Consider the following 12,532-nt stretch of genomic DNA (forward strand, 5'->3'; position numbering starts at 1 on the left):
ACTGTAAACGATGCAGTGAGTAATGCTACAGCAAAAAAAGCGATCAAAAAACAACAATTTTGCAAATGCACAGAAAAGATCAAGGTAAGCTGAGGTCTTCGCTTGAGATTAAAAAAAAAAAAAATTAAAAGACGTCGTGATTAAGAGAAGACGTAAAAAAGTTATACATTTATCAAATTTTAAAGAAAGGTATTAAATTAACCGAGCTCGAAAAAAGTTATTTATTTACACTTTAAACGAACGCTAAGAATTGTATGATTTGGTCAAGTACTGAAAAGATACCAATCCATCCGAGCTAAATGCAATGAATGGACGCTAAAAGGTGAAATATTATATATTTCGCAAATTGATGTCAGAACAATGACAAAAATATTTGTATTGGCCAACAACATTAAGACTACAGTAATAACTATTGTACATGCTGTTGTACGAGAGTTGATATTTTTATAAAAAAAACGTTCAATGCAATGTTGTTTATTATAAGTACGGATACAATTAATATGATGATAACTCTATTTATACAAATTCAATAATTTTTAGGAAAAAGTTGATCAAATTAACGTATCGATAAGATCATGGATAAAGGAGTTGGATGCTCCCCATCCCGATGATAAGAAAATAGAAATTTTCTTACATGCTGCAGCACTTTCAACACCAAAACTCATTGTAGATCATAAGATAAAAATAAGATTGGCGAAATTTTTTTGCAAAAAAATGCAAGATGTATGGGGCGATCTGTAAGTATAAGACTCGATATCGTTGATATCAAAAGTATTGAGTGAAAACATCACAAGGTAAAAAGTAACAACACTAATTGTAAACGGTATTAAAATTTGACAGCTATCCACCTCATTGCATGAAGATAAAAGTAGCTCGACAAATTGTTGCTGAATTTGAAGTTTTAGGATCTATGATGAAGCAGCACCAAAAAGGATTTGTAAGTCGATCAAATATTTTTATCTGATATTGTCTTAAAATCGTGTGATTTGTTCAGGGTGCTAAAGAATGTTGTTTGTTTTTATTCCACTGGTTTCATATTACATATCTTGGATGAATTTTTTTTTATTACATATAGTACGAAAAATGTGACTTATGCAGATGTCGATTTTTATTTAGATTTTTTAAAATTTTGTTCAAATTTCATTGTACTCGTATAATTTTTCTGCATCGAGCTCAAAAAACTTTTTACATCCATTATACAAAGTCAAGCATACGATTGACACAATCACTCCACTAATAACAGGCTTCATCTTTATGTTGAGATATTCTTACATGTATGTGCAACCAGTTTTTTCATTCTTATATTTCACTGATAGGAGCACTGGTCGGATAGAAACTACGGGATGTTGGATACCCATTTGAAGTATCGTAGACAATCACTCGAACAAGAGCAAAAAAAGTATAATCCCAGAAAGAGCAGTAGCTTAGAGCTCAATATCTCACCTAACTTATCACCAGACGATGTATGTAATATGAAAGTAAATGTTTTTATTATAATGTGACTAAAAAGAATCTACTAAGCAGTAACAATACGATAAAAACATCATAAATTATATGTCTGCAGTAACGTAGATTTATTAAAGTAACTTATCAGTAATATCGCAATTCTACTTATCTTCATTGTATAGGTAGAAAAATTAAGATTATTGAAACTAACTGACGTGAACAAAGAAGAAATTTTCAAATTGATGGAGGAAACCCAACAACAACGAACTGTAATATTTGCTTGTGCTCAAGAAAACAAATTAACGCTTGTAAATTTATTAAAAAAATTCCCGAGATTTTTGATTGTAATGGAGCCCTGGTAAGTATTTGTTTATAAAAACATTTTGAGAACCGTCAAGTTTAGTTTTCTAATCAAATTTTGATATGTAAATTATAGATAAGCAGAGAGTTCGAGGTATTGTTTAAAAAAAAGGGCAACTTCATAGACAAAGTCATGAAGTACAAAGAAAAAAATATAGCCTACTCTGCTGATGAAAAGTATTTGAAGCTAAAAGATGTTGTAGCTGACATAAACAATGGTACCATAATTTTGGAATTACTTTTTTAAATTTATTATCTTTGAGCTCGAGCAATGTATTGACGTAAAACTTAATTTTTTCAGAAACTCTTAAAACTATTGTTTCACTTCAGTTTATTTTGGAAGAGGACTCTAAAAAACTCCTAATAAGTCAAAATGAAAAATATTGTTACTTTATATTACAAACATACTTAATATTTACAATATGATATTCATGTAGTATTATTAACTCAATTATTTTTCAAATGCAGACTTGTTCATGTTCATATTATTACTAATAACTAATAAATAATACTATATATATATCGCAAAAACCATAATTAGGGTATTGTATTTTTATTAATTTTTTCAAATGTTATAGGTCAGCAAGAAAAAAAGAAAAAAGCTCAACGCTACACACGAACATCTTCCATACGCCAATTTTTGGAAGTTTATCTCTGTAAGTAAACTATTCTGTAATATTTAATAATATACAAATGCTATATAAAATTTCTTTAGCATGATGGAGACTTGTTAGAAAAAGACGTGAAAGGAAAAGCCAAACTTCAACCAATTTTACTCTGTTTAACAAGAGAAAACGTGTCTTGGGAAGGGACATTCTATTTAAGAGCTATGAATATGTTGATGCCTCTAGGAGATGATTGTATCACAGCAGCAAATGTTTTGATACAGTTTTTAATCATTTTTAAAGTTGATTTTCCCAAAACTCTAAATGACTTTTATAACTTTTGTTTAAGTCTTCTTGAAATCACACCTAGTAATGAAAACGTAAAGATTTTTATTGAAAAACTTGCTGCAGATGAACTAGAAATTAAAGTGTTCAAAAATAATGTTCTTGTGTTCGTGATTTAATTATCATATTTCTAATAAAACGAATTTTTAAAATAATATGTCTCTTTCATTCAGTTATCATTGTTCGAAAAATTGTAAGCAAATATAAGTACGGAAAATATGTAGATTTTATTACATTGCTATAATTTAAATTCTGCTCAGTTATACATACACATCCACATATACACGCACCCACATTATGATGATCAGTTTTTTTTCTGTTTTACATATTAATATTGTACAACAGATTGATTGAAAAGAGATGCAAAACAGGTATTTAACTCTTTAAAAAGACGAAATGAAGTATTTTCTACTTTTCAGAAGTATAAATTATATCATTTATACTTTTGTAAAGAATAGATATATTCGAACACTTCTCGAAAGTAGAAAATAGTTATTTGTACTTTTCAAAAGTAGAAATAACGAGATCCTTACTTTTCAAAAGTAGAAATAACGAAATTCTTAATTTTAAAAGTAGAAAATGAAATATTTCTACTTTAGGAAAGTAGATTTTTCGATTTTATACTTTCAGTAGAACGAATTTCATGTTTTATACTTTCAAAAGCATGAACTGCACATATTCTACTTTTCAGCGTTCATTTTCCTACTTTTGGTTAAGAGTGTAAGCACATTACAAAAATAAGTAACTGTGTAGAGATAAGTATATTGTGATCCAAAATAAAGTAATTATCAGGATGTGATTAAAAATTCTAGATGTTCAAAGATATATACTGTATAACATGTGTGTAACACATTATTAGTTAAGAAGGTACCTGATTAAAATGAAAAGTTGTATCTCAAAACTAATGGATAAGAAAATAAAGTTTTTTAAATTTTAAATACGCATATTTAAACCAAATTAATTTCAACTAGTAATTATATGCATATCCTAAAATTTCATTCATCTTACATAAATGTCAAAAGTCACAGTTATTACCTTTTTTTCATTGAAAGGGGACTGCTCTTCTGTTCATAAAGTACTCTGCAAAATTATCCGTTACTTTTACTGCAGTATTACGCTTTGCTCTTGTACTAATACTTCCAACACTCTGCGGCTGTGCATTTTTATCAGTGATAACGGATAAATCGATATCGTTTTCTTTTTCATCATAAATAATCAAAAAATTTTGTAAACAGACACAGGTTTTTATTGCTTCAATAGTGGTAGACAATGTTATTTTTACACGTTTTCTGAAGAGTCACCAGGTGCTTATCATTTAACCAATAGCACATTCAACTATTCGCCTTACTCTGGATTGCCTGTAGTTAAAAACTTTTTTCCTCAAATCCAAATGCAAGCTTCTTGGATAGGGAGACAACATGTAATCACTTAAACCAAATGCTTTATTTTCCAAAAACACATATGGCAGCTTTGAACCATCTGACACCACTGGCTCCGGTTGTGGGATGTTAAATTTTTTGTTGCTAATCATTTTCCCGATTGTGCTGTTACTGAACACGCCACCGTCACTTTACCGGCCTGCAGATCCAACTTCTACAGCAATAAACTTCTTGTAAACATCGACGTAAGCTTACAAATGGATACTGTGATGTCCCTTGTAGTAAAAAAAATAGGAACTGCTGTGTGCTGGAGCCTAAAAAAAAATTATATAATTACGCTTGTATATCTCATATAAAATTTTGTAGCATATGTAAATATATCTACCTTCATTGTAATTAATTTACTGTCTACACATTCTAAGCAATGTGGAAAATTCCATTCAGATTCAAATCCTTTGGAAATTTTTCTCCAATCATTTTAGGTTGAATTTGATATAAAAACAATTAGAATCAAACAATTCCATATTTCTTTACAGGTCTCATACATTATGTTGGACACTGATGTTGGACTTACTCTGAATAATAGAGACAAAGAATTTATGTAATCACCAGTTCCAAGATATGTTAAAGTCAGTTAAAGACGAACTGTAGCAGATATTGGAGCCCTAACACAAAATTTTTTTGTAATTTTAGGTCCCACTAATGACAATAATTCATCAAAAGCCTCTGGTAACATTCTAAAAAAGTTTATGAATCCTTGTCTGTCATGGAGTCATAGAATCAAGACAAGATTGTCACTTGCACCTTGAGCCACTATATTTACTTCTTTAAAAAGTTCAGACACCCACACCCGCTTCACTTGATCAGTTTCACTGTTCAGCAATCCTCGATAAATCAAATACATTTTTTTAATTTTATTTTTTAACATTGTATTATGATACATGCCACTTCGTCTTCTCTTCAGTAAAACGATAATTAAGTTTTTAAGGTTAGACGATGTGATAGGCATCGTTTTTGTTTGTACTGTTCTTATTAGCAGTATAAAAACTGTTTTGTTTGATAATAATTGTTTTAATAGTCACTCTGTGAGCGATATGCCACAGGTTCAAGACTTCAATTATTGCACCATTTGGGCTTTGGCTGGCAGTCTCCAGATTGCAAGACGCCCATGTAGAGGCACCCTAACTTGAATTGAAATTTTTTACTTCAAATGACATTTTGTTCTTCTTGTTCGTTATTTTATTTTTCATGGATACGTCATTCGTTTGATCACCATTAAGATCTTCGTTGCTGATGTCGTTGTCATCTTGTCTAATAGTAATTGTAGCATTTGGAAAATTTTATGGGTTAAGTGATACACTGGTGGCTTGTTCTTAAGAATAGATATTAGTACCATAGCTCCAACTGTAGCCGTTAGTTTCGCGGATTTCATAAGTATCGTCTTCAAAGCTTTCTTCATATGTGCGTGTGGTTTGGTTTTTTATTTATTGCTGCAAATAAGCGTTGAGGGAGCTCAAATTTTTGTCACGGCTTGGCTGGTTGAAATTTATAACAGGTGGGCGAATTAGTTGATTTAATTGCTATAAATGATTAATATCCATCAATGTCTTGTTGGTTTTGAAAGTGCTGTTAATCTTTGCCAATTATTTCTCTCTTAGGAATGGAAATTTATCTGTTTGTTTGTGGAGATCGTTAAACCTTATTAATCACTTCACACTTTGTATTGCTTTACGAAAAGTTGTCGTGTGCCATTGGAAGTTAAATGGCTTTTTGGCTCTTTGTTTGCTTCTGCGGTATGCACTTGTGTGTCCATACCTGAAGTACTTGTAACACTGGATATGATTCCTTACGTTCACGAGGACTCTGTCAAAGAGACTAAAGAAGTTAACGCTCTTCAGCTTATTTTATCACTCGTATGTAAGTAGCACGGTTTCAATTGGCAGCCATTTGTCGGAATTATTTTTGTGCTGTTTGTTTCTTCTGCTCAATCTCTTAGCCTTTACCTTTTTTTGTGTACTGTGGACGATTATGTGAGCTTCTGATATAGCGGTGGGAATGTCTCTTATTAATCTCCATCTTGTTTGCCTATAGAAGAAAATAAATACCCTAAAGTCACTAGCTGCTAGAAATTTCTCTTACGTTACGAGTCTATCAGCTTCAACTCTGTCCTTAAACAGTACTTCTACTTGATGTCTGCCGTTTTTGGTAATGTCAGTATTTTTGAATTTTTCCAATAATATACTAGCAATGGTGTACACGTTTATGTTTTTATTACTCATTTCTTTGTGTCTGATCTAAATATCACATGGATCATAGTTGGTAAATAAGAAAATCATGGGCCTGTTTTTATTCACATTGGCTGTTCTATGACTATCAGTCGTTTCATTTTCCATTATCAATACCTTTAACGTTTTAGTGGCTGGGTGGTCTAGCGTGGCCGTATCATCTTGGCTACTTTTCTTTGCACCAACGTTAATTACTTTGGACTCCCCTCTTATAAAATTCATCTAATCCATATTCTCCTCATTCTTGATGTCTTCCTCATCTTCCATTTTTCTAACCACCAGGGGTGCTACTTTAGTTGTATGGTCAAAAAATAACATAAGTATGCATTTTTTACATTACAGTATTACCCAGGTAAGTTTTTCACCATCCACCAACCTTCGGTCAATCGTATGCATACTATCCTACGAAAGCCTTGTTACGAACTAAATTTTCTTTATTATTTATTTACGTTGACAAGCGTTTGCCTGTATTTTTAATTTTTTTAATTATTTAGTATAGATCGAGACAAGTAAACGACTCTTCACTCGCTTAGATAAGTTGTGGTGAAGGTCATGTCACGATCAGTCAAATAAGGGCTGGTCAGGGGCACTCTTTTCTTTCTCACCAATCACCTTAGTGATTAACAAAAGAGGAGGATCACGGAGCGAGAGAGCAGAGTGCTCAAAGGCAGACGTTCGACCAAATCAAGTCGCCTTTTTACTTTCTCTTTGATCGAATCTCGTTACCATGAAAACTTATTTTGACATTCTTTTTTTTTCTGATTATGATTTTTCATTTTTCTTTCTGAGACAAGGGTCAGACCCTTTTTTGTACGCAAACAAGCAACAACGAATACCTGATTTGTATTATTCCATGAACAAATAAAAGTTCTACTCTCCATTCGTGCTCGTCAAAGTTTATTTTTTTCTTTAAGTTTCTTAAAGTCAGAAACGAGCCCAGTACCGATATCGTGCTTGAAAGTTAGCAAAATGTCCGTTGGCATGCATAAAAGGTATCGAGTTGCAAGTTTGCATGCGTGAAAGGTAGCGAGTTTTATTAAACATGAGAGTCTCCGTGAGTTTGTACATCTGTGGCCATATGTTGTTCTGTTTTTGCTAATCAAACATGTAAATGTCAATAAGAAGGCTCAAGAAAAATAGTTTATCTTTAATTATTTGATTTTTTGTCAATAATACGTATCGTTTTTCAGAATACAATCTATGTTTTCCAATCTACGTTTTAAATCTTATACTTTATTTTTTACAAGTGAATCTCCTTATATCCCTTGCATGTGCTTTTTTTGTATCTAAAATCTATGAAAAAATATGATGTTTTTATGTTGATGATGTTGAAAGTGTTATTTTCTTGAAAAATTCAATACATTAAATACTGTAAAAAAAATACCATAGAATGAAAAAAAAATTAAATAAAAAAGATTAAATTGAAAAAAAAGAAAAAAGAAAATTCCAATAGTTGTATATGGCTCCCCAAAATTTATCAATGTATGACGTATTGACAAAGTTGAACTATTGTGAGTACTGAACTAAATCTTCTTTTTCTTTTTTTTATTCGTTTTTAAAGTTTTTGTTTTAGTGAACTACATAAATGCAGTACTTATTTTTATAGAGCTTCGTTCTTCCTATGGGTCTGGCCACCCTCTAGTTACCTGAGAAATCGTGTGTCTTTATACTCATCTCATGTTTAAAGAACTTCGTTCTTATCGTGGGTCCCATGCCCCATTTATACCCCCTGATTTGTTTCTTTTAATTTGTTTCATTTTTTTTAATTTCCTTTATTATACTTTTTCTGTTTTTTTATTTTTTCTATTTAATCTTTTTTTATTTCATTTTTTTTTATTCCATTGTATTTTTTTATGTTTTCTTCATATTTCATTTCATTATTTTTTCATACTTCATTCCCTTACTTTTTTTTCATTTTTTTGTATTTCCTAAATCTCATTTCTTTTTTCATTTTTCTATTTATTCATTTTTTTTTCATTCCCTTTTTTATTTCATTTTTTTTTTTTTTTTTCATTCCATTGCACTTTTTCATATCTTTTTTGGTTTCATTTCATTTTTTTTCGTATTTTATTTCATTACTTTTTTTCCTTTAATTTTTTTTCTTACTTATGTTTTGCAATGGTATAGCCAATTAATACAATTTTCGTTTTATTTTTATGTAACTATTTAATGACACTTTGCCATTATTTGTTTATCAAATTCAATATAAGTACACTTAAAAACCATTAAAATGATATGTAACTCTAAATATACATGTATAATGATCTGACATAATTTATTCATTATTGATGTAATAAATTACTATATTTATATAATTATGTGACATTGTAACATAATTTGTTTGTCGAATTCGAAATAAGCGCCCTTAAAAATCATTGATACCTTCTGCAACTATATTGTATACGTTTATTTTAATAATTTATTTATTTATCAAATAATTTGTTTATAACAGTAATTATTAGCATTATTTTAATGCAAAAAAAATATCAGGTTTAAAAAAAAATTGGTTGGTATTTTATGCATCAAATGCATAAAATACTAATATTTAATGCATAATAATGCGCCTTATTCGATTAAGTCTTCATAACCATATTTATGATAATTAAATTTTTTGTTTTTTAAATTTATTGTTTGGAAAAAAAATAATTTTTTTGGAGGAAAAGACTTGTAGTAAGCGACTTCCGTTTATGAAAATTTGTCGTTTTCAAAATTCCAGCCCCCAAAGCACGTGACATAAAGAACTTTTTTTTAATAAATAATCAAATAAATAATTTATCATTAATTGAATGTATTATCAGTGAATGCATACGAAAATGAAAAATAAGTTACGAACTACACGATAAGTACAATAAACCGAATTTCCCAAGTTGGCAGCGCTCGTAGCAGAGTGGGTAAGGCTCCCGACTTGTACGCAGGAGGTCAAGGGTTGAAATCTCTCTTGGAAAGTGATTTTTTTTTTGTTTAGAATTGTAGAAAAAAAAATTCAAAGTTCAATAAAAATTATTGTGGGAAAAGAAAATTAAAATTCGTTTCGAAATTAATTGCTTGGGAGTGTGAAGTGGAATGGGGGGCCAAGGTGTGTAGGAGAGTAGGGCAGCACGGTTGGAAGATACAGGGTGGGGTGAGGGGAAGTGTTTAGGGGACTGGCGGTAAGGGCGACGGAGTAAGGGGGGAAATACAATAAATTAGGAGAAAGAGACTTTCGGTAAGCGACTTTGGTTTCATACAAATCTGTCGTTTTTAAAATTCCAGCCCCCCCAGTATGTGACATAAAGAACTTCGTTCCAAAAATTTTTCTTAATTAAATAAAAATAAAAAAACTTCAAATTACTGACTGATTCTCATACCTTTGAATTAGGAATTGTTACTTTTTTTTTCGTTATCAGTAGCTCTTTCAGTTAGTATGTTCCTAACCATTGAAACTTGAGTTGTGCAAGCTTGAGTTAGCTGTTTTAAGGAGGCTTGAGTGTTTGATGTCATATCTACTGAGGGGCCCCTGTGGGTTACTTATCATGCAAATGATTATTTGTATTTTTTTTTTTACAATTATATTTAACATATAAGTTTGTCAAAGAAGTATCAAAAATATGCGGAAAAGTCACTGGTAAATAAATATTTAAAAATTATTGTTTTTCCCAAGGTACCTTGTGTAAAAATGACGGCCCTGCCATGATAAAACTGACAACACAGTACTCTCTTGCTCTCTTCTGCTATTATTTACCAATACTTGTGTTCGACTGAAATCTTTATGCTTGTATGTTAATGTATGTACAGTGCATGTGCACTTACAATACCTGAACAAAACAATTTTCACGTTCGACGTTGTCCTCACTGCTTTCTCAAAATTTAACGTGTTGACCCTATCTTTTTTTTAAAGTAATAGATTCTTTATAATTAAAATTACATGTACGAATTCGATTTCTGGTCCCACAGCTTTTTATTGCAGTACAACAGACAATTTCATTTTGGCTTCCATAAGGTTACGTGTTAAAATGAAAAATTTTCACAAGCGATTTTCTTGAAAATGAATGTGTTGATCTACCTATTTTTTTCTTCATAAAAAATTTGGCGTACTTTATTTGCATAATCTCTGAATTTCAGAGCTAGTCATCATTTAATTCAAAATCGCCGAAGCCTCTTTAATGCTTCATTAATTAGTGATGACAGGTGTGAAGAAAAAGGAGACTGAAGAATTGTTCAAAATAATTTTATAAATTTAATTACCGAAATCAAAGTAAACAAAATGTACATTAAAATGTAACGTCTCTTGCCAAGTGAATTTCGTATTTTTTTACCTATAGATTCATGTACACTTTCTGATTTTTAATAAGAAGTGAATTTTTTTCTATGCTACTACTATAAACTATACCATTTGCGTTGAGAAAGTAAGTGTTCACGTTTGTCAGATTCCAAGTAGGGTCAGTGAGATCTGGCTTGAAGTTAATTGTTTTACCATAGCTACCTTAAATCATAATTTCATCATCGTCGCTTGTTGCCAAATATTGTGCCCTTATTAACATCTTCTTGCTTGATAAGCAAAAATAAAACAACGTATGGCTGGAGATGTACAAATACATAGATATTTCCGTGTACGACAAAGCTCGCTAAATTTCATGCATGCAAACTTGCAACTTGACACCTTTCATGCATGCAAACGTGCAACTTGCTAACTAGCAAGCCTGCACGCACGATGTCGTTACTGGGCTTCCATAATATTTTGTATGTATCATACATATACATAGCGCATTATAGATTAAAGCATTAAAATGTACAAGACTTTGATAATACCATGAATTGTTTGAGTTTAAGTTCTTAAGTCATGTCTTTATAGCCTTGTAAGCTACTTATATGTACTAGAACTTAATTTTTAATCAGAGCGAAGTAAATCTATACTTTATGTGTCTTATTTATAAGAATTATGCCGTTAAAGCGGGTTTTTTTAACAAGCGTGTAATTTTTAACTCATATAAAATGTATTTATTTTAAACGCTTAATACGTTTTGTGTTAGCTTAAGCGTATTGCACACTTTAAGCGTATTAAATTACGCACTTCGACTTGCAGTGTAGAATAAGAATAGAAGGAAAAAGTGGATGGATTTTGCGGTAACCGATTCGCTACGCATCAGGGTACTTTGAGTCTGAATGAAACCAAAATATGTATGGGATACATACCGCCAGAACACTACTTTTTCATTATTTAAAAATTTTAGTACGTTAAGTTGAAGTAAATAGTAACATGGTTACCAAGGCTTCGTCTGGTTCTCAAGCTTACCTCGTAGTGCTCCCACGCTACTGAATTTTAAAAGGTCCAGTCCTTATGCGTCTGGAATGTTTTTAATTACAGTGTATCCCTTCCATACGTAGGAAACATAAAAAAAAAACATTTTTTTAAAACGAAGTTCTTGGGTAACGATGGGATACATACTCTCCGTGTATCTCCTGTGTATAAGGACGGTTGGGAACGGGAACCTATCAGCCAGAAAGTGTAAGAAAAAAGCGTGCACTTTTAGGGAGGAAGGGGGGTACAGAGCAGCAGTGGCGACTAAGAGAGAGAGAGAGAGAGAGAGAGAGAGCCTGAGAGCGTACACTTCCATTTTCGCTTGCTAAAAAAAGCCAAATTAAAGAGAATTTGATTACGAATCGAACACAAAAAGAATTTTTACAAACGGATGCTATTTAAATAAATGGGAGCATTTTTTTAGTCAACATGCATACACACAACTCTCACACCCATCTAAGCTCAGGCACCACAGTCACATAACCAGTAGGAATTCCTGGTTATTTATTTTAATATTCCAATTTGACACCAATTGAAAATAAATAATCCCGATCGGAAACAGAGCCTATGGCAACTATATGGCCCATTACAAATACCGTGATGTAGGAATACAGGCAATATACGTTTACTTAACGGTACCGTAACATTTTGCTACTAGGATCGTGTACGGGCTGTGTACGGGAACCGTATGTATCATGGGCTGTATGGTGCCCATACACGGCCCATAAGGCAATATATAGTTATAGTGTGGAGTGTATATATGTATATATAATAGAAATTTTATTTGCTTGTTAAGTTTGTAATAAAAATAAAAATAACATTAATAATAATGAT

This window comes from Copidosoma floridanum, unplaced genomic scaffold (genome assembly GCF_036245765.1).
Source record: "Copidosoma floridanum isolate Cflo_tuat_1 unplaced genomic scaffold, Cflo_Japanese_pri ptg000029l, whole genome shotgun sequence".
Taxonomy (NCBI): domain Eukaryota; kingdom Metazoa; phylum Arthropoda; class Insecta; order Hymenoptera; family Encyrtidae; genus Copidosoma; species Copidosoma floridanum.